Source organism: Hyperolius riggenbachi, chromosome 3, assembly GCF_040937935.1.
Source record: "Hyperolius riggenbachi isolate aHypRig1 chromosome 3, aHypRig1.pri, whole genome shotgun sequence".
Lineage (NCBI taxonomy): Eukaryota > Metazoa > Chordata > Amphibia > Anura > Hyperoliidae > Hyperolius > Hyperolius riggenbachi.
The window spans coordinates 101650926-101677416 of NC_090648.1; the positions used below are offsets into that span (position 1 = coordinate 101650926).

At 45.2% G+C, this 26491-nt stretch overlaps 1 protein-coding gene across 2 annotated transcripts in view; it reads left to right on the top strand.

The window, feature by feature from the left end:
* The first annotated feature begins 8131 nt into the window (after positions 1 to 8131).
* Positions 8132 to 26491, top strand: part of LOC137561076 (chromaffin granule amine transporter-like) — a 71507-nt gene continuing 53147 nt past the window's right edge. For both annotated transcript variants that reach the window (XM_068272315.1, XM_068272314.1), the window contains exon 1: positions 8132 to 8288. The gene's annotated coding sequence lies outside the window, so the exon portion shown is untranslated. The remainder of the gene's footprint in view (positions 8289 to 26491) is intronic.

A 26491-nucleotide genomic window follows, 5' to 3' on the forward strand; every position in this document is an offset into this window, starting at 1 on the left:
AACAGACCCCCCCCCCCCCCCATGACCAAAAAGTGTCATTAGAGGCTATTTGTTGCAGCCAAAATTTCCTCCAGGGCCCCTGAGCCGGCTGCTGACCCTTCCTCCCAATCACCTCCCAACTGAACTGTGCTCTCTGGGGCCCTGCAGAGTCTTTGGCAGTGTAGTTTCTCACCTACCCACCAGCACAGGTGAGACACTACTCTGCCAAAGACGCTGCAAAGACCCCAGGAAGCAACAGTTAAGATGAGGGAGACACCTTGGGGGCCACTACCGGCCCTGGGACCCTGGAGCAATTTCCCCTTTTTGTCTCTATGGTAGTGCTGGCCCTGCGGAGAGATGCACAGGCTCAGTAGCGGCTTTCCTTCAGGCTCAGGCAGAAATAGCCGAGCCTGATCAGATCTGCTTTACTGCGCAGGCGCAGACACCTCACACCTGCGCATTAGAGCGGATCCGATCGGGCTCGGCTATTTCCGCCTGAGCCTGAAGGAAAGCTGCTACTGCACCTGCACGAGGCTCACATAAGAGTATTATGATCCTGGAGCCCAGCACCGCTAACAAGCTTGTTGGCGGATTTTCGGTGGCTGACAGCGCTGGAACAGAGGGACGAAGGATGACAGGGAAGCCTCATTAGGATCCAGAGGCTTCCCCCTCCTGAGTTAAGCACCCCCCAGGGGCACTTTTTTCTTACAGATTCTCTTTAAAGTAAACCAGACATGAATCTATAGAAAAGATTTATACATACCTACAGCCCCCTCCGCATCGATCGCTCCCACAATGTCTTCCTCCGCCTTCTCCCGGTTCCAGTAGAAGCCTCGTAAGTTTGCACATGCCTCACTCCCGGGGCTGGGAGCGCTCTGCTCCTGATCAGTATGACTGCGCAGGCGCAGAATGCTTCCAGCCGTGGGAGCAAGACGGGGGCACGCGCAGTCGCACTGCGCATGCGCCAACTGACCCCGACTGGGCAAATTTACGAGGCTTCTACCAGGGATGTGAGAAGGCCGAGGAAGATGTCGTGGGAGCGATCGATGCAGAAAGGGCTGGAGGAAACCCCAGGTATGTATAACTCTTTTCTATAGATCTGGTACACTTTAAAGGGAACCAGAGATGATCTAAACAAAAGCTATTATACATACCTGGGGCTTCCTCCAGCCCCATACGCGCTGATCGATCCCACGCCGCCATCCACCGCTGCCCGCATCTATGAGAACCGGCTCCCGTCGCTGACGTCATCGGAGCCGGGCTACGCAGGAGAAGTGCGCCTTCTACGCAGAGCCGGGACAAGGTCCTTCAGCACCCAAGGCTGAGACACCAAAGTGCGCCCCTCCATCCCTCCCACCCCAGCCGTCACACACTGATTGTTATTAGACTAAGAGGGCCACAGGGCCCACAACCTCCCAACACCTTAATATCTAGTTCTCTGGCCTGCAGTCACTGCCATGTATCCCCTTTTCTTATTTCTTTCTGCTTCAAACACAATTAGGAATGACAGCTGAATGAATTGTGCGCCCCCTTCTACACTGCGCCCTGAGGCTGGAGCCTCTCCAGCCTATGCCTCGGCCCGGCCCTGCTTCTACGTATCTCTCCATACACTGCTGCAGAGATACGCAAAGAGTACACCTCTGCTACGCTTAGACTGGCTCCGACTGGCGGCATAGCGGGGTCCCGGTACTCGTAGTTGCGGGCAGGGCTGGATGGCGGCATGGGATCGATCAGTGCGTATGGGGCTGGAGGAAGCCCCAGGTATGTATAATAGCTTTTGTTTAGATCCTCTCTGGTTCTCTTTAAGGTTTGGGACATGGCTGTACTCGTCTGGAAGAAAATGGGTCTATTCTATAATTGTTTTATGAGTCAACTTATACTTTAGTTTTATAAAGTATGTGGGCCAAATACTGGGACTGACGTAAGTTCACTTACACTCTATTTTTGTATGGTACTAGGGCTCATCATAAGCTTCAAGCAATTGTGTAACTTCCAGAATTACCAGCAGGTGGTGCTGCCATTTCATCAGTATTTGTAGACTGCAAACAGCGAAGTAGAAGAGCATCTGGAAGCTGTTTTACCCATCACCAGTTACAACACAGACAATTTAGTTACTGGAGTAGCAAGCAAAATTTGAATTTCAGTTTGCAAGTCAGGTTAGAATGTTGTAAATTTACATTTAGTTCAAAATGCTTTATTTTGCAACTGTGGAAAGTGTGCTCTGGGGTACAGGATGTTCAGAGGAGAGTCTTCCACCTTGCTGGAGGAGCAAGAAGTTGCCTAGAGCGGGAGCCCGTGCTACTTATTTTCAATTCTTGCCAGAAAATTATGCAAAACTAAGCAAAATCAAGATTACCCAAAAAAAAATCATAATTGCGATTAAAACAGTCAAAACAGTCACTTGTCACTAACCTTTAATTCAGAATTACAATAAATGAATTGAGGGTTATGTGAAGATAAAGGAAACTTAGAAAGAAAAATAAATATGTCAGTCTCCAAATCCCTCTCACTATTGAGTCACCCAAACCCAAAGTAAGACGGATATGGAGGCTGCCATATTTATTCCCTTTTAAACAATGCACATTGCCTGGCTGTCCTGCTGATCCATTGCCTCTAATACTTTTATCCACAGACCCCAAAGAAACATGATCAGATGTTTCTGACAAAAATCTGACTGGATTTTTAGCTGCATGCTAATCCAGTGAGTCAGACACTACTGCACTGAGTCAGACACTACTGGTGCCATAATGATCAGCGGGACTGCCAGGAAACTGGTATTGTTTAAAAGGAAATAAATATGGCAGCCTCCATAGCCCTCTCACCTTGGCCTCCTTTAAATCGTTCACTCTTTCTGAGCTTGCTGGGCAATCTGTAACTGGGTGTTTCAACTCCTACCTCACAGAGCCATATAAATCCTTACCATGCACTGATGAGGACCAACCAGTCCGAAACAGTGTATGTAATTTAATTTATTTTGTTTTGAAATGTTTACACCTAACATTTCGTCATTGTGGCCTCATCATTGTATAGTTATGGGCATCTTTCATCTTTGTCATTTTTCATGAATGCAATTTGGTGCTGTCTGATGCATTTTACAATTATATAGGTGGGACTGTAAAGTAATGGGAGGGAACACATTCATCCATTAATAGTTACATGGCACCCGGGGTAGAGACAGGTCTTCTCAGCACCCGCTAAGTGCATTGTTCTCTCACTCACGCGCCTCTCCCTCATCCCTCTGCCCCCTCCCCCCCGGCATAGCAACAGAACCTGTTGCTAGCCTGCAGGCTAGTGATGCGTCTGTACAGTGTCAGAGCCCTTACTGTTGTCCCCTTTCTACTGGTAGCTTTCCACATGCATTTGTATGGTGTTTTACGTGTGCTGAAGTGTTGGTGTGCTGGAATTCTTGGAAGATTTACAATATTACATCCTTGTCAAATTGTAACTAGATCACTATGAGTTTAACTATTTGCTGAACTATATCAGCTAACCCAATAACCCTATTAACACCCTATTATTGCATTTTGCCTTGCTAGATCTGATGTGCTGTACTGTGTTGATTATACTATTTACAGGTTATATTTATATATATATTGACAGATTATACTACTATCTCAGGCTGTGCAGATTTCTATTTTCCAGTGCCCAAGACTTGCTGTCATCAACTGCACCCCCCCCCCCCACACACACACACACACACACACACGCACGCACGCACACACACACACACACACACACACACACACACACCATTCTGCCCAAGACCCTGACTAGCGATCACTGGTTTAGAGTAGCTCCTCTCCATTGTGCTGCTCTGCTCTCCATTCAACAAAGTAGCTGTGTATGCTCTGTCCACTCGCGCTTCCTGTAATTTTGCGCTCCTGCCCGATAGCATTCTGGGCAGTGCTGGATTTACCAGAAGGCCCTGTAGGCACGTGTCTACAGACGCCTGATGATGGAAAGGCGGCTCACTCCCCTTCCCTAGTGCCTCCCTCCTTCTCTATGCAGAGTCTCAAGCAGAGCGCAAGAGAGAGATTACTCACCCAGCTCTCTACATTCCACTAACAAGATCTCCGTTCAGTCGGAGGCACTACTAGCTACTTATTACTGAGGGTACCTCTGGCTACCTAATGCTAAGGGACACCTGTAGCTGCCTATGATGGGCAAGTAAGGGAGAAGTGACAGCTGGGCCAGACAGAACACTTATGGTGAGGTTCGGCGGGGGTTTGTAGATTCATTAAGTGCAAAGTTTAGGGGGCTAGGACATCTGTGCCTATAGGCTCCTGTGATGTAAATCCGGGCCTGGTTCTGGGCATGCATACTTGAGAAATGACGTTTGTGTATAAGCAGTAATTGTCACGTATGCATACCCATAACATCAGGCCCGGATTTACCTCTCAGGAGCCTATAGGCACAGATATCCTGGCACCTTAGACTTTGCCCTTCATGAACCTAGAAACCCAAAGTGTGCTGGCTGGCCCTGCTGTCACTTCTCCCTTACTTCCCTTCCTATCATAGGTAGCTACAGGTCACAGGTGCACCTTAATATTGAGGGTACACCTGGCTACCTAATACTAAGTAGCTAGAGGTGCCTCCAAGTATTAGGTAGGTGAGTAACCTCTCATTTGCACTCTCATCTGGACTCTGCATAGGGAAGGAGGGAGGGAGGCACCCGGGGAGGGGAGTGAGCCGCCTCCCCATTATCAGGCCGTCTGTAGGCACATGTCTACAGTGCCTTATGGTAAATCCGGCCCTGCATAACACTGTCCAGGCCTCGGCTGCTGTGCACCTCTAGGCGGGAGTGCTGAATTAGAGGGAGCATAAGTGGGCAGAGCATGTGCTGCTTCTGTGTCCTCTGCGACTCACGGTAGTCAGAGCCACAAACAGGGACAGGGAAGCAATGGAGCCCATCCAAAACAGAAAACAGGAAAGTTGCAAACATTCTGTCAAGACCCTCTTTAAAGCGGAACTGTAGATTCCTATTAAACACATTGTTTCACTTACCTGGGGCTTCTGTAAGCCCCCAGCAGCCATCTTGTCCCGCGCCGCTCCTCAACGAGCCTCCGTTCCCCCGCCGCCATCTACTTTCGGTTTCACCACCGGGCCACTGCTCCTGCGCGGCTCTGGCCACGCGTATCCTTACTTCGCGTTCCCCGCTATTGCAGAGGGGAACACGAAGGAAGGATACGCTTGGCCAGAGCCGCGCTGGCATCGACTTACAAGTCAAGGTACGGGACCGAGCGGCGTCGGGTGAACGGAGACTTGTTGAGGAGCGGCGCGGGTCAGGACAGCTGCTGGGGGCTTGGGGAAGCCCCAGTTAAGTGAAACACTGTGTTTATTTAAAATCTACAGTTCTGCTTTTAATGTTCTGACATCTGAATGACATTTATTTATATTTGCAAAACAATCTTATGTATCCCTCTCTGATGTTGAATGTACATACTGTATAGCTGTGTGCTCTAACATCTTGTCAGTATACAGGAACAGAGTCTGAAGAAGGCTGATTAGCTGAAAGCTTACTACTGCTGCCATAGACATTCCTGGCTAGGAAAAAAAATAGACAGCCATACATTTAAAGGGAACCAAGCACCATTTTTTCCCTGCAGTTTCTCCTGGTTTCTAATAGCTATAAGAGCTACCATATCCTCCCCTACTAGCTGCCCTTATTTATCCAATGGCAGGTGTGAAGATAACATGTGTGACTTCTCTAAACTCTTTGAAGAACAGTGACGTATCTCCCCACCCCCTGCTGAAGAAAACATCAAAGCAATTTCCTAGCAATGCTGATAAGATCACATGGTGAATGAGGAGCTGTGGATTAATAAAAGCTCAATTTCTGATTGGCGGCCAAGGAAGGACGTTTGTACCCGCTCAGTAAACACAATGAGTGTATTCCCCCATTAGATTATAACAATGACAGTGCTAATGTGGACGTAAGCGTGTGTACAGCATGAATACAGTCACCGGAATTTCATACTGTGACACCAGCGGCTTATCACTTTGTCAGCTGCTTCATCTGACACTGGAGGATTCCAATTTCCTGCTCCAGTTTATTACTGTTTACTGGAGATATTACTGCATTGTGATCTCTGCTTCTGCATACAGTGTGGACTTAGTAGGTTAACCACATAAATATATCAGGAATATTCACCTGTTGTGTGTCTGTTCATATTTAACACTATAACACTGTCTGTTTACTTTAGCCTCTAATATACTTCACTTCCTAGTGCCATATGGCGAGCATTTCCTTATAGATGTAATAAGGACATTCACCCTTGTTTATTAGGGATTGAGACAAGGACTGTCTGTGTTTCCTGTCATGCTGCTGCCCATCCTCCAGTTAATGTATTGCAGTGTGTGTGTATGTGCGTGTTGTGTGTGTGTGTGTGTGTGTGTGTGTGTGTGTGTGTGTGTGTGTGTGTGTGTGTGTGTGTGTGTGTATGTGTGTGGGCGGAATAGCTGCCGATTTTTTTCAAAATGCCCGCCAGGGCTATGGCCATGCCCATCTGCATTGCCTTGGCCCGTCCCTGAGCTCGGCAGCCGCTGCCTATTTGGTGGCTGGCAAGCTGTGGGAGGGCCACGACAACACAGGCAGAGGATCCCAAAGGGATTCAGCAGTCTTCGGAGCATCACCTGTGGCTTGAAGATGCCGGATCAGGTAAGTATTTAACTCTGCAACCAGATTTATACTTTTTTTGTCCCTAAGTCAAGTATGCTGTGGCTCCCCTTTCTTGTGCAGCAGCGCCTCTCCCATTCCATGTGTAGCCCCCTCTTCTATGTGTATAATCTATGTACAGCACCCCCTTTCTTTCATGAACAGCTCCCTTGAGCATCAGTTTCCCTTTTTCATGTGTGGCTCCCCATTTTCAGCCTCCTCTTTCATACGTAGCAACCAGTCTTTCATGTCCAGGTGCCCCCTTGTGCCGCAGCCGCCCATGGCCCATGCTTTCGTGGCCTATCCAGAAATCTGTCTCTGCCCGCAACACCCCTCCTTTTGTCATCATAAATACAAAGCCTCTCATGACTGGCTGTCATTTTTACCTTAGGTAATTTTTAATAACAGACACTTTGTGAATTTTGCTTAAAGAGGAACTGTCGCAAAATGTTTAAAATGTAAAACACATAAAAATAAGAAGTACATTACTTCCAGAGTAAAATGAGCCATACCTGACTTTTCTCCTATGTTGCTGTCACTTACAGTAGGTAATAGAAATCTGACATTACCGACACATTTTGGATTAATCCATCTTTTCATAGGGGATTCTCAGCAATAAATAAAGAAAACCCTAAGAACCCCCTATGGGAAGATGGGCTAGTCCAAAATGTGTCGGTAATGTCAGATTTCTACTACTTGCTGTAAGTGACAGCAACATAGGAGAAAAGAAGTTTATGACTCATTTAACTCCAGAAGAAACATACTTCTTATTTGTAAATATTAATATGTGTTTTAAACTTTAAGATTTTCGCAACAGACTAGAGGTCCTTTAAGTACATATTAAATGAATGCTCCAAGGACTAACATAATCATGCTACTAGTGTTTGCACACACTACTGCTCTTGTTTCTTAGGCTCGGTTACCACTTGCTGCAAAAACATAACCAATAAGTAAGTTTTGCAAGCTTTGCTCAGCGCAGGAAGTGGATCCTAATATTAAAAATTGGATCTACTTCGAAAAAAATAGAAATGCAGAGTCTCAACCCACTACATTTTACCAGACGTACAGTTGCGTTGCCCATAGCTACCTATGGTGGATGCAAACGCGTTGTGATAATGGAGCGGACTCTGCATTGGTCCGCTCTGCTCTGATCCGAATGGGCCCTGCGCTGTAAATGGGAACCAAGCCTAAGAGAACACTCATTCACATACCCTCTGCCTGTGTTGTAATAATGTGCTCAGAATAGGAGTACATTTGATGTCCTGTCCTGATATGTAGCAGACTCCTCTCCCACATCCGCACTTTTCCATACAGACATTTGCTGTCCCTTTTCCCTCAGGCATTGAAGGAGAGATGAGCTTGTCATCTGCCCCAGGAAAGCACAGAGGAGAGCAAACACAGTGACTCACCCCCCCCTTGTCTACCTCTCTCCTCATTCTCAGCTGCACTGAGATGGATGTGATAAAAGTTGACAGAAAGCAGCCTGCACAGTGCCTTATTAGCCCTGTCTTCCCATGACGCAGACACTGACCACAGGGCAAAACCTGGAAGCTTTTCAATGCGATGGGCATTGCATGGTCCCTCTCATCTGGGCTGACACAAGACACAGAGTCTCTCCTGGTAAGGAACACACACTGCAGGAGGAGATCACAAGGTAAGATCATCTTTGCCTTCTTCTTCCTCTAAGCTGAGGGACAACTAGCAGAGCTACCAAAGCCAACAATTTTACTACACAGCACTGAGCAGGTGTATTCACCTCATCATGCTCAGTGTAGTAACAGCTGGCCAAGAAGCTCTGTATACTAAATTATGGCAGAACAGTATATAAATGGTTCTTTTTTTTTCAATTAAAACGCTGCTTTTTTAATAAATTGCTTAAAACGTCAGCATTAACAAATAAGGAGAAAAATGATCATTTTCGGCTCAGAAGAAGAAGGACTTTTATAGGGATGGATATTCCCAGAGAGAAATATCCAAACTTGGGAGTGCCCTGTATTTGTGGCACCAGGTAGAATTCATTGACTAATATGTGTATGCTCTGAATACTGTGACTGTGTGATTCTGTATTTAATGTTTATGCCTGCAAACGACCAGGGGCGGATTTGTACTTTTTACCGGCCAAGGCCAACTATACCATCTGTATAATTGTTATCTCTGTGTGCCCCAAGATAATTCTCCTTACTTTCCATCATTGCTGTCACAGACAATAGCTATTTTAGTAATATACGTATAGATTATAAATTATGTTTTGAACTTTTATGTTATGTTTGCCATCTTGTTAATGATGGACTTATTGTGTCACCATGAGAGTTAGGCAGAGGTGAACCTGCAGGATAGAGCTTACAGGTCTTGCAGGGACGACACAAGTACAGGAAAGAGAGTTCAAAGGTTAAAGCTGTCCTTGTAGATAGGGATGGCTGCATAGAACAACTTTACTGTCCCTCACTGAGCTGCCCCTAAATTTCAGGTGCCCTAGGCACCTATGTGCCTATGTGGCCTTGCCAGAAATCCGGCCCTGCAAACGACTAATGCCAGGGGACTATCTGCACAGAGTATGTTCTCCCCATGTCTGTGTGGGTTTCCTCCATGCACTCCAGTTTCCTCCCACATCCCAAAACATACAGATAGGTTAATTGGCTTCCTCCTAAATTGATCCTAGAATATGATACATAAACTACACAATACATACATAGACATATGACTATGGCAGGGATTATACTGTGAGCCCCTCTGAGGAACAGTTAGTTACAAGACAATATACTCAATACGGCACTGTGGAAGATGTTGGTGCTGCATAAATACTAAAAAATTATATTAATAATAATAATTATTATTATTCCATAAAAGCATCATGTTTTAAGAACAGCATCAAGAAAAATCCAATTGTTGGAGGATTTTGATTATAAAAAAAACACAACATCTTCTATATCGTTATTAAGGTACTAACCATGCTGTTTTTTTGATTATTAGACACTTAAAAACAAAAAGTAGTCACCCTGTTACCACATACACACGTTATATTGCTGCATGATGCTTGGTTTACTGTGGGGGATTTAGTGTTAGGCATGGTGGTTTAGTACTCTCGCCTGCCTTGCAGCGCCTGGTCCCTGGTTTACATACCAACCAGGTCACTATCTGCATGGAGTTTGAATGTTCTCCCCGTGTCTGTGGGTTTCCTCTGGGCACTGCGGTTTCCTTACACATCTCAAAAACATACAGAGACGTTAATTGGCTTTCCACTAGACTACGAGGGACAAATGACATATGACTACCAGTCCATCATATGTAAAGGCTTATACACACCATGCAATTTTCCCTTCAGGTCGATGAATCAATCAATAATTTTAAGCATACTTCCAATCAAGAAAGTGACCGATTTTAAGATCAGTACTGCAAAGAACTAATCCCTTTATCAATCGGACATGCTGAAAATTATCAATCAATTGATGATTTTTGATGTAACTGGAAAATTGCATGGTGTGTAAAAGCCTTAAGGTGGCCATACACTGGTCGATTTGCCATCAGATTCGACCAACAGATAGATCCCTCTCTGATCGAATCTGATCAGAGAGGGATCGTATGGCTGCCTTTACAGCAAACAGATTGTGAACCGATTTCAGCCTGAAACCGTTCACAATCTGTTGTGGTGGTACTGCTGCTGCTGCCCCCGCCCGCCCGCATACATTACCTGCTCCGCCGGCGCGACTGCAGTCTCCCGGTCACCGCTGCTCTGTCTGCGCTCTGGTCTTAAACTTCCTGCCGGGCTAGAAGAAGTGAGGCATGCCGGACCTGGAGACCAGAGCGCAGACAGAGCAGCGGTGACCGGGAGACTGGAGTCGCGCCGGCGGAGCAGGTAATGTATGCGGGCTCTATTGCGTCGGTCGTGGGGCACTCGAACGCCGCTAGCGATGCGCTCTTTACCCGCGGGCGATCGACGGTTATTTTCCGCACGGCACGATCGACGGGATCGGACGAAATGGATCGAAATTCGTCGTGTAGCGTGAACGATTGGCAGCAGATTCGATCCCAATGATCGAATCTGCTGTCGAAACGGGCGCAAATCGGGCCAGTGTATGGCCAGCTTAAATATTTTAATATTATCAAGCTAATGATCTCAATACAAAAATAATTACAAATATGCATCAAATAAACACAGCAATAAAAATATATGACGTATAATAAAAATATATGACTTATTAGATATATTTCAGATAGATGGGAAAGATGACAGCCATTCATAAACTTAGTTTAAAAGAATAACTATCCTAAAACATTGTTATAATATACCATCAATAATTTAAAAACAAAAACTTTATATAAAACATGTATTGAAAACATAGGATAAAATCAACCGCTGAAATAAAAAGTTTAACAACAGGCTTAAAGGGAACCTTAACTGAGAGGGATATGGATGTTTCTTTTTAAACAATACCAGCTTCCGGGTAGTCCTGATGATCTCTTTAGCCGCAATAGTGGCTGAATCACACACCGGAACAAGCATGCAGGTAATCAGTCTGACTTCAGTCAGAGCACCTGATCTGCATGCTTGTTCAGGGGCTGTGGCTGAGGGCTCGTTTCCACTATTGCGGTGCAGAATCGCTTGGATTCCACCGCTGATGAAATCGCATGTGGATGCAATTCGGCATGCGTTTTTTGCCGTGAATAGGTAAGGGTATATGCGATTTTAACCATGTCACTGCCTGTGTGAATTTACACTGGTACCTATGCGAATTCTCATGCGAATTCGTGGCAAAAAACGCATGGGGAAAACGCATGCAATTTCCCTATTAAATACATTGTGTGCGATTCGCCTACATTCCACACGCAGGCGAATTCTGCAGGGTGTTCCGTGCAGATTTTCTCCGCACAATAAAACGCTCCCGCAGACGCATAAGTGGAAACAGGCCCATTCACTTATATTGTCTATGGGAATCCGCATACGCAAGACGCATGCGGATTCGCGATAGTGGAAACGAGGCCTAAAGGTGCATACACACATCAGACCATAGTCTTTGGAAAATGAAAGATCACAGACCAATTTTACCCCATTCCATGTAGTATGACAGCCATACCTACACAGTCTATTCTATGGAGCTGAACTCCCCATCAGATAAAAATCTTTGCAAGATGCTGCACACACAGATGCTGTACAGACACAAAAGATCAGTATCTGCAAAATGCATTCATAGTCTATGAGATCTGCAGATCCTCATACACACCTTGTTTAACTGACATTCATCTGCAGATCTGAAGATCCATCCTGGTGGATCTGATCTGCAGATGAATGTCTGTTAAACAAGGTGTGTATGAGGATCTGCATCTACTCATTTTTACTAGTCAAAGGGATTTACAAGCTTACAGCATTTATAGGTATTTTCAGTTTTTGTTAATAATAATTCATAATTAATATTTTAGTATTACTTATTTAGAATTTTCACATAATGCATTTATATTTTTGTGATTGTTGTGAATTTGGAATTCTTTTGATTGCCAGTTATCTTTTTTTAATGAACCTGTATAATTCTCGCTGAACTAATGAAGTATTCAGATCAGTCCCTGCTCCAGTGGAGCTTACAGTCTAATGTTGCTGCCATGGTCATGCAGGCACCCACAATACAATAAGTCACAATGCAGGGTCCAGTTTCCTTAGCTCCATGCTTTTTGCATTGTCTGGAAGAAATTGGAGTAACTGAAGGTGACCTACAAAACACCCACAAAAATAATAACTTCATATAGAGAGCAAGTTTGGATGCTGTAGGGTAAATATGTAATGTAACAACTATACAGCTCAGTTTGACATTGGAAGCAGAGAACGAATACATTAAGTTATGGAAGCTATTATGTGATACAACAGACTATAGTAGCATAGTACTAAAATATATGGCATTCTTGGCAACAGAGCAGGGGCGTAACAATAGACCCTGCAAGGGATGCCTCCGCAGGGGGGCCCAGAAGCCATAGGGGGCCCCGTGGGGGGAAAAGTTTGAGAGACTGACAGCTAAGGGCATGGAGAAAAAAAACGTATTCTGCTCTCACACCATTGTTATATTGACTGCATGTGGCCAGCAGACAGATAAGGAATCACACACACTTTGGAATTTGTACACTGTCTCTGCTCCCTGGGCTTTTCAGCAAAAGGATTCCTAGATTCTTATCACACAAGCTAATGACTTTATGGCCTCTGAATACTTTTACAACTCAATGGAGTGGAGATGGATGTCTTATGCTGGGGATACACGGTACGTTTCTGTACCGTGTATCGACCAGCTGATCCGGCCAGCTGATAATATTCAGCTGGCCCGATCAAGCCGCTCGACCCTCGCCCGAGCGGTAATCAATCCGCGCGCATGCATGGGGAAAACACATTGGTCCTCAGTTTTCCTGTGCAGAAAGCGAGGGGGGTGGAGGGCCCCATCCAAAGTTTCGCAGGGGGGCCCAGTGAAGTCTAGTTACGCCCCTGCAACAGAGCTTGCAATCATCGTGCGTCCTATTGTTAAATTAAAGGTCCATACTCAATTCCCTTTTTCTCCTAAGTTTTCTCCTAGATGATATTTTAACATCCTATCAATAAACTGCCATTTAAAGAGGATCTGTAACATCAAAAGATCCCCTGGGGGGTACTCACCTCGGGTGGGGGAAGCCTCCGGATCCTAATGAGGCTTCCCACGCCGTCCTCTGTCCCACGGGGGTCTCGTTGCAGCCCTCCGTACAAGATGACGTCATTATTTACCTTCCCGGCTCCTGCGCAGGCGCTCTGACGGCTGTCGGCTCCGAACTACACGGAAATACCCGATCGCCGTCAGGTCTGCTCTACTGCGCAGGCGCAAGTTTCCGGCGCCTGCGCAGTAGAGCGGACCCGACTGAGATCGGGTATTTCCATGTAGTTCGGAACGGAAAGCCGCCACAGCGCCCCCGCTGGAGCCAGCAAAGGTAAATATTGATTTTACAGTCGGGCCTGTCGCCGGCTGTTCGGAGGGCTGCAGCGAGACCCCCGTGGGACAGAGGACGGCGTGGGAAGCCTCATTAGGATCCGGAGGCTTCCCCCACCCGAGGTGAGTACCCCCCAGGGGATGTTTTTGAGGTTACAGAGTCTCTTTAAAGTATACCCAAGGCAACATGTGACACGATGTATGTACAGTAAAAAAACATATTATTAACCAGGCTGTTTTTACTTGTTTTATTTTTCTGCCTGAAAGGGTTAATTGCTAGGCATGGAAGCTCCTGTCTTGTAGGTAATAGAGTAGGCATCACTGATAAGCAGATTACAGCCATAAAAGTGTTCTTGGCAGAATACAACTTCTGAGGGCAGGTAGAGATAAAATACGTGAACTATTGACCTTTTCTAACTCTAGGACACTAAATAGGCTGCCACGGATTGAAGACAGTAAAACATTCCACCTATTTTGTAAATGTTTAAATATAAAAAAAAAAAAAAACCTGGGATACTTAAAAAAATTCATTTTTAGGAAAAGGAGGATAAATATAACTATTTATCTTATCAGTTTATTTTCACCTTGAGTTCACTTTAAGCCACTAGCAAGCAAGAAAATAAGTTTGACAGTATTTTTCATCTATTTGCTACTTTTTCAATTGCATGGTGCTGACAAAAGTTATTCTAAGCAGAAGATAAAAACTTATTTCTTTTGGAGAAAAGGGGAATTGAATAAGAGCCTAAATTTCTTAGTTTTTTACGTAGCAGCATTGCTGGAAGATAAAAAAAACGATATCAGTTAGTTATCAGATAATTTTAAGTTAATGTCATTACTATACATTTACACAGCAATATAAGGACATTCTGGGGGAAAGGGGCGTCATTGGGATGGTATCCGGCTCGGGGTCCCCGGGTGCTAACCTCACTGGGAGAGGGCAGGGGGGCCCCAAGTTACCTTTTAAACAATACGAGTTGCCTGGCAGTCCTGCTGATGATCTCTTTGGCTGCAGTAGTGTCTTTGTAGCTAATCCTTTTAGATTTCAGTCAGAAAAGCTGATCTGCATGCTTGTTCAGGGTCCATGGCTAAAAGTATTACAGCAGAAGATCAGCAGAAAAAGCCAGGAAATTTGTATTGTTTAAAAGGAAATAAATATAATGTCAGCCTCCATATTCCTTTTACTTCAGGTGTGCTTTAAAGTATAACAAAAGTGAGAGGTATATGGAGGCTGCCATATTTATTTCCTTTTAAGCAGTACCTGTTACCTGGCTAACCTGCTGATTCTCTGCCTCTAATGCTTTTAGCCATAGGCCCTGAACAAGCATGCAGCAGATCAGGTGTTTCTTACATGTTTGTCAGATCTGACAGATTAGCTGTAAGGAAATAAATATTGCAGCCTCCATATCCATCTCACTTCAGCTGTCACTTACGGTAAGTAAAATTCAGTTAAGTTCCTCTTTAAGTGTCTCTTAAATGGGCTGTAGCACAGTCTCGGGATAATAGGTTAATATAAAGGTAACTGTATTTCATACACAGAAGGCCTGCAATTTTATCCTCAACACTTTCTATGCACACTGCCCACACATACTATGCACACTGCCCACACTTACTAAGCACACTGCCCACGCTTACTAGTATTCACACTTCCCACACTTACTATGCACACTGCCTACCACTGCCCACACTTACCATCAGTGGCGTAGCTAAGGAGCTGTGGGCCCCAATGCAAGTTTTACGATGGGGCCCCCCAAGCACTCTATACATAACAATTGATATGGCACACCAAAACCTGCCAATGGCAACTACAGTGTCAGAGGTGCAAGAAGGGAATGGGGAGCAGTTTGTTAGTGATTACCACTATTCAAAGTATCTATAGAAGTGATTATTTTGAACACAGGACCAATAAAGAGCTAATACTGTAGTTGACAGAGGGCCCTTCGGGGCCCCTCTGGCCCAAAGGCCCCGATGCGGTGGCTACCTCTGCACCCCCTATTGCTACGCCCCTGCTTACCATGAACACTCCTAATACTTTCTATGTATAGTGCCCACACTTACTATGCACACTCCCCACATTTACTATGCACACTCCCCACACTTACTATGCACACTGCCCACACCTACTATGCACACTGCCTACCACTGCCCACACTTACTATGAACACTCCTAACACTTTCTATGTATAGTGCCCACACTTACTATGCACACTCCCCACATTTACTATGCACACTCCCCACACTTACTATGCACACTGCCCACAGTTACTATGTACGTTTCCCACACTTACTATGCACACTACCCACACTTGCTATGCACACTGCCCACACTTACTATGAAAACTGCCCACACGTACTATGCACACTGCATACAATTACTATGCACACTGCCCACACTTCCTATGCTCACTGCCCACGCTTACTATGCATGCTGTCCACCACTGCCCACACTTACTATGAACACTCCTAACACTTACGATGCATACTGCTCACACTTACTATACACACACCCCACACTTATTATGTACACTGCCCACACTTACTATGTACGTACTAAGCACACTGCCCACACTTGCTATGCACACTGCCCACACTTACCCAGCACACTGCCCACACTTACTATGGACACTGCCCACACTTACTATGCACACTGCCCACACTTACTATGCACACTCCCCACAGTTACTATGTACGTTTCCCACACTTACTATGCACACTGCCCACATTTGCTATGCACACTGCCCACACTTGCTATGCACACTGCCCACACTTGCTATGCACACTACCCCCACTTACTATGCACTCTGCCCACACTTACTATGCACACTGCCCACACTTGCTATGCACACTGCCCCCACTTACTATGCACTCTGCCCACACTTACTATGCACACTGCCCACACTTACTATGCACACTGCCCACACTTACTATGCACACTGCCCACACTTACTATGCACTCTGCCCACACTTACTAAGCACACTGCCCACACTTACTATGCACACTGCCCACACTTACTATGCACATTGCTCACACTTACTATGCACTCTGCCCACACTTACTATGCATGCTGCCCACACTTACTATGCACGCTGCCCACACTTACTATGCACACTGCCCACACTTACTATGCACACTTCCCACACTTACTATGCACACTGCCCACACTTACTTTGAAGTTTGAACACTGCCCACGCTTACTATGCACACTGCCACACTTACTATGCAGTGCACAGTGGCGTAGCAATAGAGGTTGCAGAGGTAGCAACCGCATCGGGGCCCTTGGGCCAGAGGGGCCCCGTGGGGCCCTTCTTAAACCACAGTATAAGCTGTTTATTGATCCTATGCTGGTAATAATCACTTCTATAGATGCTTTGAATAGTAGTAATCATTAACAAGCTGTTTCCCCTCCCCTTCTTGCACCTCTGACACTGTAGTTGCCATTGGCAGGTTTTGTTGCACCGTATCAATTGTTACATATGGAGTGCTTGGGGGGCCCAATGAAAAACTTGCACTGGGGCCCATAGCTACGCCACTGGCAGCGCACTACCCACATTTACTTTGCACACTGCCCACATTTACTTTGCACACTGCCCACACTTACTATGCCCACTGCCCACACTTACTGTGCACGTGTTTCATGACCAAATGTCACTTCCTCTGAGTCAACATCTCTTTTTATTCAATTTGTCTACAATGCATAAACATACATACAGTATATGGTATTATGGGGTATATTCACTAAACTGTGGTAAGCAAGTCTTACCACATAATGAGTAGCGCTGAATGCAATACATTATATGCATTGCTTGCAGTATACTCATTGTGCGTAACACTTTACACATGTTATTCTGCCCCATGTTATTCTATACCCCTATGTTACATAATTCCTACTACAGTATATATATCATCTGGATGTGCATCAAGCATATAAAGTGTATTGTATATCTTACCACTTCCAAGAATGTCGCTGAGCATAGGGGCCTCGGAATAAGTTACAGTATATATTTTAGGGCCAGTTCCACCAATAGGGGACATGTCATATCCATGTCACAATGTGCACACTACAGATATTGCCTATACTGTACATATCTTGTTTACTTAACACAGGGATTGATTCATCAATACGCAGTAATATTACCGCACAGCGTATGGCAATATTACCTGTAGTTATGAGCGGAAGTACCGCGAGATATGCCGATAGCGCGACCTGCAGTAATATTACCGGTCGTGTTACTGGAGTAATATTACCGCGGCTGGATAAATCAACTTGATACACATATGTCACTGTTCATCTCATACAACAGAATAGTCTACCAATATATACATTTTCTCACATCCATCATCTATCTTTCTCTGCCAAAGCATATCATATCTCCCCTACCCTACTCAAATGGCCATATTCAGTGGAATATTTGTGCATAGGGGAGATAAGATGTGCTTTGGCAGATAGAGATAGATGATGGATGTAAGAAAATGTATACCCTAACCCTAATCTGTTGTATGAGTCAGATAAATTGTGACATCTGTGTATGTTAGATAAAGAAGATATGTACAGTATAGGCAGTATCTGTAGTTTGCTCAGTGTGACATGGGTATGACATGCCCCCATTGACAAAAACAATAACTCTGAGGTAAGGGGCTGAGATCAAATAGGAGCCAAGATAATCATATAAGTTAAATAATAAAAAAAATCTCTTCATTCACTATGCCAACATAATGTAATAAGGTAAACAAGAGAGAGAATTGGCTCTTTTGTGCATAAAGATAAGAAAAAGACTTTATTGAAAAAATGTATCTAGCAAATATGATATATACATAAGAAAACACTATCCCTCTTACAATACAAGTACATAAAACCCACTAAAACCAATACAAAAGGTAAGGCTAATATTCCACACTACTCCCTGACCCTTCATGGATGGGGCTGCAGTCCCCACTAATCCAAAAAACTGGTGCCAAGATCCAAAAAGACAAAGGATTTATGTATCTGCGCTGGCAAAAAAAATGGACTGAAAGATGTCGTATTCCACTGGATGGATAGTTCATGGAACATGCGCACACACTGTTGCCTTAGAACAATGACCCCCCCACTCGCAGGGGTCGCTGATAAAGAATATATTCCTCAAAGATGTTATCCAAAGATGACCATATACAGATTTTTGATTGAGTCAAAAAGGACAGTTCCTTGATGGCAAAAGCAACCTGCCATAGATGTATGTCATGAGATGTGGCAACATGTAGCAAATGCAAGACTTGAAGCTTGCTGTTGGTTAGACACAATGTTCCAGCATATATGATAAAGCATAAGCGCAGTGAGGCACAAGCACGACAAAGCAGAGGCTTCTAGGCAATAGTTCATGCAGTGAAAGCGGAAGCATAAATGTATTCAGCCATAGGTTGCAGCATGTAGAGATCACACAGTCAAAAACATGGCACCTGGCATAGTTACCAATCCTGTTGGGATGTGTTCTTTGCAAGGTCAGCCATAAGAAGGATCAGTAGTGGGTCAGGGATAATGGTGGAAAGGAAGCCCAGAAGCTGCTAAACACCTGACATGTTTCGCCGCCCCTGGCGGCCTTTTCAAAGGCAAAGCAGCTGAATCTAGGAGATAGGACGCCATAATGGCGTTCTTAAATCTCCCCATGTGACCAGCTCCCTCCTCCCAGCCACAGAAACGCCCCCCGTTGCGCCTCACCGCGTGAGGGGAGGCGTGGCCGCGACGTCACTGGAGCGCACAGCGCGCTCTGAGGCCGCAGAAGCGGAACGCAAAGCGTGAGCACGCGCCAGAAGGCGGATGCCCACAAACCTGCGCCGCCCAGACAGAAAGACCAATCAAACCATCCGGCCCGCCGCTGGGACGCAAATGCGTCCCATTTCGGCGAACCCGGAAGTAAGAGGCCCCCGATAGGCAGCCACCTGACAGTCGCCCACTGCTGGGGGGTCAGTGGGGCGAGGAAGAGGGAGGAAAGGAAACATGGATTAAAAAAGTACATATATATATACTCAAAACCTAAACCAAATAACAAAAAAGAAAAACCACACAAAACAAACAAACCCTATATATCACCACCAGGGTGGTGTATAAATATTCTTAATATAAGTGTACTAACACCCACAAAATGAGTTCTAGAACATAGGCCCAAATGAAAGGAAGGGCTCAGAACGAGAACACAGGGTTGATACCCATAAATTTATATCAATATTACAATAAAGAATACAGTATATGGATGACTCAAAATTATGAACATCATCTGGACCATAAAAAAGAAAGACCAGACGTAAAAAATTCCATTGGAAAATTATTATTTGCCGCAGAGGTGAAGAGAGACCGTACAAAAAACGGAAGATGGAAAGGAAAAGAGGGGAGAGGCCAAACGGGAAAGAGGAAAATGGAGGAAAGGGGGGGCTGAAAGGGAAGGAAGGGGGTGAAAAAGGACACAGATAAGGGAGTGATGAGAAGAAATGAGGGAAAAGTATTGGGGGAAGAAAAGGGGGAAAGGGGGAGGTCCCTACAGAGGCGGAGCAACCATAAAAAACCTACATCTATCAACAGATTAAGTTGGCAAAAAAACTCGATAGTTCATACTGTCATTAAGTCCCTTATTCTCAGTAGCTCTCAGATTGAAAATCCACCGAGATTCCAATTGTAAGAGGGATCTATCCAGATTCCCTCCCCTTGGATGATGATGGACCATATCCAAACCCACAAACCTAATATAATTGGCATCCCCTCGATGTTCCAAGTGTATATGTCTGGAAATGGGGGATTTAAAGTTACATCTCGTAATGTCTCCTACATGCCCCCATTGGTTTTGCTGGGGGTCTCATGATTTGTAGAAGCACCCCTGCTGGTCCGCTCCTTTAAGAACTAACAATGTATACTGATGCTCTGTAATCACCATAACAATGGCTGTGTGCAGCATCACAGCCTCTATGGACCCTTTAGAGGAGGTCCTAAGTGTAAGTTCCAGCGTGCAGCAAGCGGTTGTTGCCATAGATTTATGTAGCAAGAGAGACATTTCAAGTTAAGGATACCAGAGACGAAATCACCTAAAGAAACAGGGGGGAGCAGACATATACTGTGACCTTACCTGATGCCTACCGCTCCTCCCGTTCTCCTTTCTGCCCCCGCTTCCTACCTAAATGCCTTTCCGGCAGCCTGTTCCGGATTGCCAGAGTTGGGCACTATTGCGCAGGCGCTGGCCAGGCTGCGCGCATCCTACAGCGCGAGCCCATGGCCGAGAGCGCTCTGAGCATGCATATGACATCACTACGTCTTGTGCATGACATCATACGCATGCACAGAGCACCTCCGGCAACGGGCTCGCATTGTAGGACACGTGCAGCCCGGTCAGTGCCTGCGCAATTGTGCCCGATTCCGGCAACTCGGAACAGGCAGCCAGAGGGGCATTTAGGTAGGAAATGGGAGCAGAAAGGAGAACCATTTCTATAGGTGAGTTCAGCTCTGGTATCCTTTAAATGAATACAGTAAGAAGTGTGATACAAAATAACACACCTGCGCGTTGGTATTCAAATGACAACCCACGGCTGGCTCATCCCCTCTTATTTTGCCAATATGCAAGAGGATGACGCCCACAGCACCTACTTGAATCTATCCACCTGAGGGTAGAATACACAGTTCTACTATAATACGCAAGATACATGTGCAATCCCCTAATGTGAAGGCACAATGTTGCAAGTGATATGTACAGTCCACAATTAAAATAACATATTGTTCAGTCCTTATACTCAAATGCCCAATGAGGTTTCAACTCCTCCCATAGCTCCTACCTGTCCCTCTTTTGGAGGGCCACTCCCTCTTTGGGGACCCTGTCCCTCTTTCTCCCTCATGTGTCCCTCTTTCAGAAATGATGTATGTATGTAAATATATGTATTTTTCTACTGAAAAATGTGTTCAACTTTATTCCCATCCTTTAAATGTATATATTTCTTATTTTCAAATGCTAATATGAAAAAAATGAACCAGGATAGGACGGACCAGTGTGGCTTAAATTATAAAACAACATATTTTTCTTATGAAATGTTTATGGTATGCATGACTAGGGATGTGTCAGGGGCATGATTAGGAGTGTAGCAGGGGCTTTGCTTAAGTGTCCCTTTTCCTTATCTCATAAAATTGGGAGGTATGTCCTCCCATCAAGGCCAGGGCCTCCACACAGTCCTAGAGTGGACTCTTCAGATATTCAGCCTCCACCATGCCATAGTGAGCGACTCAATGTGTGTGAGGACCTACTGCCAGGTCTAATGTAGCTTTGGGACTAGATCCAGTTTGTCCCACACCACTCTTCAGCCACACTTTCAATTCCTTGCAATCCAAGTTCCTCAATAAAAAAGGTCTCATATAGTGTAAAATCGTTAACATTTATTTAAATATAAAAATCCAATGCACTCACATGCTCCAGGTAAAAACATCAGCTCAGAGTTTTAAGATGGGCTCTCCCCTGTTTGTTTTCCACTCAGGAGGCTAGATCCCTCTCTGCTCTGGGGAACGTCTGAACCGCCACGCACTCTGCTATCCCGTTCTGTCTCCATTGCCAAGGATACCCATTGGCCTCAAAGAGCAGCACGCCTCCAGAGCGCCTGTAGGTCTCACTTCCGCTTCTGAACTCTGCCCAACATGTTTCGTCACTCGGTGACTCATCAGCAGTGTATAAATCACTGAGCCTTCCAGTTTACTCTCCTCCTGCCTGAGTGTCTTTTTTTTCTCCTGCTGTGTCTTGAACTTGCCCTGCTGATATGAACATCCATACATGCATTTTGAAGGCTTTACTGCTCTCCTTGCGTTTAGTGGGAGCAGACAAAGAGGGTTTGAATTGGGGAACTCTCCGCTGCACTCTGCAGAAGCTCATACCAGTGGAGGCTAACTGGCAATAGGGGACTGGGCCACAGTTTATGCAGTATATGTCATCAGTTCAGGGATGTTTCTGGCCATTTTGGTGCCTCATGTATGGCACCTTGTGTTTCCCTACTCCAATCTCGTGAACAGGAAGATCATAACCTACTTCAATTAGAAATTGATCATTTACATAGAAATAATGCTGTTTCTCAATATGGGTGTGGAAAGGATACACAAATTATAGCCAGGCCATATACATCTCACTTGCCCAAACTCCCGAAAAATATAATAAACCCTTCTAATAATAGTTTTGAGACATGTGTATCCACTTTATAACTATTAAACTGTTTATGTGCAGTCTGGGTCTTTACAGGTTAGAATATTGTCCTGGAAATCCAATTGGAGTTGCAACAATTAATAGAGCAGTGCCCATTTAGATGTTAAAATTACCATCCATCCCTTTCTTAATGGAACCAGCAGTTGGCTATAAGAATTCCATGAACACAGTGTGCTAAGACTTGCTCTGTGGTGTCCCCTCCTATAGTTGTTAATGCAGGCAACTATATGGTTTGCCTATGCTTAAAAACGGGCCTGCATTAGTTGAGAATTTTCAATACTATTCATTAACTGGTGAGTGAGATCACTCAGTAACTGTGTACATTTCACAAGCACGGAATATCTTTTTCCTGTTGCTTGGTGATCAAGCATACTGTATGTGTTTTGTAGCAACAATTAATGTTTCAAGTTACAAAAAAAAGAGGAAAGGACATTTGATTGCAAACATATTGTATGTTTTACCTCTTAGATGACACAATGCTCCTCAAAAGCTCCAGAAGTAATTAGGTATGGTCAAATAAGAAATATTGATTTCTCAATATATAGAGAATAATGCTTCTATACTTCAAGTTTTCTTTTACTTTTGTTGAGGATGGGCTCATAAATGGCTTTATACAATCCTTTGCGTACACCGTGAACACCGTGAGCTGTGATCCGTAATCATCTGATGCATACTACCAAGATAAATGGGAACTAAACTGATTGCCTTCTTCAGGCAGCTTTAGGATTCACTATCCTTATGTCTGGTTTAGAGGGATTTACTCAAAGGTCAGAGACCTTTTCAAACCTTTCTAATTCTTTAAGCAGATTTGTAATGGATATAAGGAGGCCCAGTCAAAATTAAGGCTAATCAAATGTTGGTTGTTTATATACTGGTTGTCCAATATAAACTCAGTGCTTGTTTGGACTTGCGTAAGAAAACAAATGTTCCATGATTAGGACAAAAAGCAGATGCAGAAGCTCTGGCCACCTCGTGAACAGGGCTCTATCCCATTAGATACAGTGCTGCCCAAAATTATTCATACCCCTGGCAAATTTTGAAGTTACTTTTATTCAACCAGCAAGTAATTTTTTTTTGATGGGAAATGACATAGGTGTATCCCAAAAGATAATAAGACGCTGTACAAGAGGCATTAATGTGGGGAAAAAACATTTCTCAGTTTTTATTTAGCAAAAAGTGTCTAGTTCAACATTATTCATACCCTTCTCAATAATCAATAGAAAAGCCTTTATTAGCTATTACAGCAATCAAACTGTGACGGATTGCGGAGAAACCGCCGCGCGTTCTGGCAGTGAGGCGGCGGAATCTGCGCACAGAGCGGCGGTCTCCCCGCAGCAACATGCTTCTGGTTTGTCTGGACCTAGTAGTGCACACAGATGGAGAGCTACGCGCGCACCGCAAGACAGGCTCTTTATGCCAATAGGAGAAGGGTCAGCTGATCCCAGCTCAGCAGGTGATTGGTTGATGGGGGCTGGGCGGCGCTGTGGAGCGCTTTACTATATATATCTCTTGCTGTTCAGTTGCTGGTTGTCTGGCGTTGCGAATACCTATGTGTTAGCACTCAGACCTTAGTCAGATCCTTCAGTGTGGTGGAACCAGGAGGACCTGGGAAATCCACACTTAGCCAGTTCACTGTATATCATCTGTGTTATTCCTTAGACCAGTTCCAGGGTGTAGAGACCACGGACCTCACACTCCAGACTAGGAATATTGTATATCATATGTGTTAATCCTTAGACCAGTTCCAGGGTGTAGAGACCACGGACCTCACACCCCAGACTAGGAATATTGTATATCATCTGTGTTATTCCTTAGACCAGCCCCTGGGTGTGAGACCACGGACCTCACACTCAAGACTAGGCATTATTTGATATCTGTTTATGAATTGTATCCAGGCCCGGCCCGCTCATGAGGCGGGGTGAAACTTTTGCCTCAGGCGGCAAATTTCCAGGGGCGGCACCCGCCCGTCCGTGGGTGCGGGGAGCCGGCCGGCAAGCTGGAGGGGTAGCTGGCAGGACGGGGGTATTGGGCCTAGCGGCGGGGAGGGGGGTCGGACCCCCCCCTCCCTCGCCTGGGTCCCCCGATCTGCGCTCCCCTCCAGCCTTAAATCGAAGCAGCCGCTATTTGTAAGAGGCACGGGCGGGGAGGACTCACCTCTTACTCGTTCCAGCGTGCGCTCCACTGACGTCACCTCCTGCAAAGCTGCGGCAATTTTATCAAAATTTGCCTCAGGCGGCAAAAAGTCTAGGGCCGGCCCTGATTGTATCTCTCCTGACTTCTCTTCTGTTTTCTGATTCGGTACCTTCGCACATCTGATCTACTGTTGCCGATCTTGCCTGTCCCTGGTTACCAAATCTGTCTCCTGTCTCTGTAGTTTATCTGCCTGTGTGTTGCCGACCCGGCCTGCCTGACCCTTCTGGCTGTCACCCAACCTTTGGGTGCTCAGTCCTCCTGCAGGGGTCCCCTGCTCCTCAGAGGGGGCCCTGCTGCAAATCCAGGCGGGGACTCTCCCTCCTGGAGCCCTTGACTGCAGTAGAGTCCTTCTCGACTTGTTGGACCACCTGCTACCCCGGTGGTTCAATTGCTACTGTTACACCAAACACTTACACGCTTCAGGTGTCTAGAGGTTAGTGCTATATCTGTATTATTGGTGATTCTGCAGATCATCCATAATCAGGTATAGATCTGTATTCTTGGTGATACTGCAGATCACCAATAATCAGATTCTCTCTGGTTGCTGACACCCATCGTTACACAAACGCTTCCTATAATTGCAGACCAGCTTTTTGCATGTCTCCACAGGTATTTTTGGCCATTCATTTTTAGCAATAAGCTCCTAATCTGTCAGGTTGGAGGGTCTTCTTGCCATCACCCTGATCTTTAGCTCCCTCCATAGATTCTCAGTTGGATTTAAATCAGGACTCTGACTGGGCCACTTCAAAACGTTAATATTGTTGTCTGCTAACCATTTCTTCACCACTTTTGCTGTGTGTTTTGGGTCATTGTCATGCTGAAATGTCCAAGGCCAAGTTTTATTTTTGCAGACTGCCTGATGTTGTCGTTGAGAATCCTCATGTATTGCTCTTTTTTTCATGATGCTGTTTACTGTGATTAGGTTCCCTGGTCCATTGGCTGAAAAACACCACCAAAGCATTGGGTCCTCAGCACCATGTTTGACAGTAGGGATGGTGTTCTTTGGGTTGAACGCTTTTCCTTTTTTCCACCAAATGAAGGAAACATCATTGTGACCAAACAATTCATTTTCTTCTTTGTCCAAATGAGCATTTGCAAAGGCCAAGCAAGCTTTTGTGTGCCTTATCTGGAGAAGTGGCGTCCTCCTTTGTCTGCATCCATGGAACCCAGCAATGTGCAGTGTTCGTTGGATTGTCTGCCTTGAGACATTGCCAACAGCAGAGACCAGATTCACCAGGATGGCCTTGGTGGTGGATCCTTGGATTCTTTTTCCCCTCTCTCACTATCCTTCTGGCCAGCACAGGTGTCACTTTTGGCTTCCGACCACGTCCTCTGAGATTTTCCACAGAGCGGAACAGCTTGTATTTTTTAATAATACTTTGTACTGTAGCCACTGTAACTTGAAAACATTTAGAAATGGCCTTGCAGCCCTTTCCTGACTTGTAAGCAGCCACAATGCGCAGCCGCAGGTTCTCACTGAGCTACTTTATCTTAGCCATGACTGTCCACAAACCAACTGCAGAGAGCTGCTGTTTTTCACCTGTTG